This window comes from Rhinopithecus roxellana, chromosome 9 (genome assembly GCF_007565055.1).
Source record: "Rhinopithecus roxellana isolate Shanxi Qingling chromosome 9, ASM756505v1, whole genome shotgun sequence".
In the NCBI taxonomy this organism is placed as follows: domain Eukaryota; kingdom Metazoa; phylum Chordata; class Mammalia; order Primates; family Cercopithecidae; genus Rhinopithecus; species Rhinopithecus roxellana.
Window position 1 is genome coordinate 103,805,795 of NC_044557.1, and position 5,027 is coordinate 103,810,821.

Here is a 5,027-nt window from a genome sequence, read left to right on the forward strand (position 1 = left end):
TGAAAGGCAAATGTGTAAAAACACATGAAAAAGGGACACATCCAGGTAAATCGAACCATGAAATGCTGGCTCTCAGTTGCCAGTCCAAAAAAGGACATAATATTCACGATAGATGACTTGCTAAAAATATTTGCCCAGTATGTTTCATATCAGGCCAAGAAAATCCTGCTCATTATTCAGAGAAACATTAGACACAAAATCTGAAGTTGCATTTCATTTCAGAGTTGTCCCCGGGGGGTGTCAACAAACCAGGGTCACTCTGGGCCTCACACTTTGAGGAGAAAGTGAAAGAAGAAATGGAGACAGCTCACAGCTGGCAGGTAGAATATGTCGATGATATTATGTAAATGTCTGCCACCCTCAGCCCTCCATGGTCTCTGTTGCAGCCTGCTGTGGGCACCTGGGAAACACTTCTCCCCATTGTCTGGTGTTCTTGGACATGGCCTCTTAGTTCCTTTGATGTTCTGCCCTTGATGTTCATTTTATGCAGCTCTCAATTGGTAAAAAAGTTTAATGCAAGGAAAAAGTCTGGAAGAAAATGTATAGCTCCTAAATTTGTTAGCACGTAAAAGAGCCTTTCATTGGTCCTAAATCCTAAAAGTGTGGTTCTGTATATCTTGCATAAAGCCTACGTGGGTTGGCACTTGGAGGGATATGTGCAATTTTAGTCATTACACTGCTTAAGGAAGGACCTATAAAGGACACATAGAAAGAGGCAAACTAAATTATTAAGAGGAACCTACATTTGAGCCTAAGTTCAAAGGAGGTGGACTCCAGCATGGAAAGACCAAAGCTTTAAGAAGAAATAAATACATGCGGCCGGGCGCGGTGGCTCAAGCCTGTAATCCCAGCACTTTGGGAGGCCGAGGTGAGCGGATCACAAGGTCAGGAGATCGAGACCATCCTGGCTAACACGGTGAAACCCCATCTCTACTAAAAAAATACAAAAAAAAAAAAACTAGCCGGGCGAGGTGGCGGGCGCCTGTAGTCCCAGCTACTCGGGAGGCTGAGGCAGGAGAATGGCGTGAACCCGGGAGGCGGAGCTTGCAGTGAGCTGACATCTGGCCAGTGCACTCCAGCTTGGGTGACAGAGCGAGACTCCGTCTCAAAAAAAAAAAAAAAAAAAAAAAAAGAAATAAATACATGCTATGAATTCATGAAGGGCATAGAAAGGATGCCTGTAAATAAACTTATTCACCAAATTTCAATAGAATCAAATAAAAGGGGCACCCATGGGGTTTCAAAGGGGTCAAAATTGTACAAATATTAAGTGCAAGTGGCTTCAAACGATGGCGGCAAACATGAAACTTAAACTAATTTTTATGTTTTAGAGACACAATCTTGGACTTAATAAAACGAGCTTTAAAAGGTCAATTGGTAACAACTGGGGACAATGGGTAAAATTTACAGGTAAGTCACATATTAAATGGCATCATTTAACCAAATAAATGTTAGCTTTCTTAGGTATGACAGGGGTATTGTGGTTATTTGGGAGAATGTCCGTATTCATTCAAGATGCACAGTGAAATGTTGGGGAAAACATGGCTGGATTTTGTAGCTTACTTTCAAATGAATTAGAAAAAAAGATCTATAAATATATAAGGGAGAATGACAGAGCAATTGTAGCACAATACAGCCATGTGCTGCATAATGACATTTCAGTCAACAATGGATTGCATATCTCAACGGTGGTCTCATAAGATTATAATAGAGCTGAAAAGTTTCTATTGTCCAGTATTTACTATACTATACTATACTTTATTTATTTATTTATTTTTTGGAGACAAAGTTTTGCTTTTGTTGCCCAGGCACGATTTCGGCTCACTGCAACCTTCGCCTCCCTGGTTCAAGTGATTCTCCTGCCTCAGCCTCCTGAGTAGCTGAGATTACAGGTGTGTGCCACCACACCCGGCTAATTTTTGTGTTTTCAGTAGAGACGGGGTTTCATCATGTTGGCCAGGCTTGTCTCATTTATCTATTTATTTTTGAGACAGGGTCTTTCTCTGTTGCCGAGACTGGAGTGCAGTGGCATGATCAGGACTCACTGTAACCTCAAACTCCTGGGCTCAAGGAATCCTCCCATCTCAGCCTCCCAGGTCGCTGGGACTTCAGGTTTGTACCATCACACTTGGCTAATTATTATTAATATATTTTTGTACAGACAGGGTTCTTACTATGTTGTTAGGCTGATCTTGAACTCCAGGCCTCACGTAATCCTCCCACCTCAGCTTCTCAGAGCGCTAGAATTAGAGGTGTGAGCCATTGTATCTGGCATGGAATTTATTACCTTTAGAAGTAGTACTGTTTGGAAATATAAAATCCTTTAAGAATTTGGATATGTTCACGAGTGATGGGTCGAGTGATGGGTCAGATATGTTCACGAGTGATGGGTCGAGTGATGGGTCAGATATGTTCATGAGTGATGGGTCAGAGACTTGAAGATGCTTTTGATACAGCCCTACCCACAGAGGACAATCACACCCATCCTTGATGCATCTGTCAGAGACCGAACGTTAGACAAGGGTCCGAATGGCTCACAGGCAGGTCTAGGACAGGTCTCAGCAATGTTTTGAGAATAAAACGAGGAAGATCTGCTGAATGTTTAAGTTCTTTTTGACAGGGATGGTTTTTAATACCATAAATGGATAATTAAGATAATAAATGAAGGAAGGAGTAGACGATCATGACTAGGAGGCTTTTGGTAACATTTTTTTTGTTTTGTTTTTTGAGATGGAGTCTCTCTCTGTGCCAGGCTGGAGTGCAGTGGCGCGATCTTGGCTCACTGCAACTTCCGCCTCCTGGGTTCAAGTGATTCTCCTGCCTCAGCCTCCTGAGTAGCTGGGACTACAGGCATGTGCCACAGCACCCAGCTAATTTTTGGATTTTTAGTAGAGATGAGGTTTCACCATGTTGGCCAGGATGGTCTGTATCTCTTGACCTCGTGATCTGCCCACCTCAGCCTCCCAAAGTGTTGGGATGACAGGTGTGAGCCACCACGTCTGGCTGTAACTTTTTATTTTTAAATAGTTATAGACTCACAGAAAGGGGCCATGAGTACAGGGTCGCATATACCCTTCCCTCTGCCTCCCCCAGCAGTGACATCTTATAAAGCTGTGGTACAATAGCAAAACCAAGGAATTGGCACTGGTACTGTTGAACTACACTGTAGATTTTATTCTGTCCTCAGCATTTTTTAAGCTTGCATTTGTGTGTATGTAATGTTATCCCATGTATAGATTCATGTAACCACCATTCTAATCAAGATACAGAACTGTTCCATCACAGTACAAGAATTCCATTCAGGCCAGTCGCAGTGGCTCACGCCTAAAATCCCAGCACTTTGGGAGGCCGAGATGGGTGGACCATTTGAAGTCAGGAGTCTGAGACCAGCTTGGCTAACATGGTGAGACCCCGTCTCTACTAAAAATACAAAAATTAGCCAGGTGGGTGACACGCACCTGTAATCCCAGCTACTCCAGAGGCTGAGGTAGGAGAATTGCTTGAACCCGGGAGGCGGAGGTTGCAGTGAGCCTAGACCATGCCACTGCCCTCCAGCCTGGGTGACAGAGTGAGACTGCGTCCTAAAAAAAAAAAAAAGAATTCCATTCTCCGTGTTTGTATTCCTCCCCTCCATCCTCCTGCTCCCCGGCAACCACTTATCTGTGCTCTTTCTGTCGTTTCATCGTTTCGAGACTGTTGGATAAGTGGAAACAGATCCGAAAGTTATGTAACCTTTTGAGACTGGCTTTTTTCACTAAGCATAATGCCTAAGGTCCATCCAGGTTGTTGCATGTACCAAGAATTCATTTGCTTTTGTTGCTAAGTAGTATTCCATTGTATGGAGGTATCAGAGTTTGTTCCATCTTTTGCCTATTGGACATTTGGTTTTCTTCCTCGAGTATTTTGCCATTATGAATAAAGACCCTATGAATATTTATATGCAGGTTTTTGTGCAAATATAAGTTTTGATTTCTCTGGGATAAATGCCAGGAGTATGACCGTTGGGTCGTATGGTAAGTGTTTAATTTTGTAAGAAACTGGCAAACTGTTTTCCATGGTAGCTGTACCATTTTACATGTCTACTGGCAATGTGTAAGAGATCTAGTGTCTCTGCATCCTTACCAGCATTTGATATCATCACTATTTAAAATTTTAGCTACTCTAAATGGTGTGTAGGCATATATTATTGTGGTTTTAATTTGCAGTTTCCTAATGACTAACGATATTGAACAACTTTTCTTGCTTATTTGCCATCTGCCTATCGTTTTTGGTGAAATAACAGTTCATGTCTTTCAGCCATTTTTTAAATTGGATTTTTTTTTTTTTTTTTACTGTTGAGTTTTGAGAGTTCTTTATATATTCGAGACGACACAAAACGTTTGTCAGATATGTGGCTTGCAAATATTTTCTCCCAGTCTGCAGGTTGTCTTTTCACCCTCTAAACAGAGTCTTTCACAGCACGAAGCAAGTGGAGACTTTAAATGGCCATTTCAGAAAAGCCTGACCTAGCCTTGAGAGTGCCGGACACGGTCACTCCACTGGTTCCTGCTCACGAGGGCAGATCACGGGTTTAAATCCCATTTGCCTGTGCTAATTCAGCTTCACAATAGCTCATCCACCATGGGCTTAATGCTATTCAGTGGCCACAGGTGAGTGTGTTTCAGTACATCACAAAAAGATAAGCTGAGAAAGAGTGGCCCACTGCTGCCAGAACCGCTTGAAGGGCAAGTCCCCACTGACCCAGAGAGTGAGTCAGTTGCATCACCCCCTTAGAAACCTGGAAAATGCATCATCATCCGTGTAGAGCAAGAGCCAGCATTCAAAACGCCAGGGGGCTTATCAGGCCATTTCACCACAACATCAAGTAACAGGCAGACTTGAATTCATCTGGCGCCGTTGACCAACACAGAGAGCCAAAACACACACGGAATTCAAAATCAGAAATAACCCCAAGTTTGAGTCATCCGATGTGGTTGTCTGCATTGATTACATTCACCAGATAAAAGTCCAATGCACTCTGCGGGGTG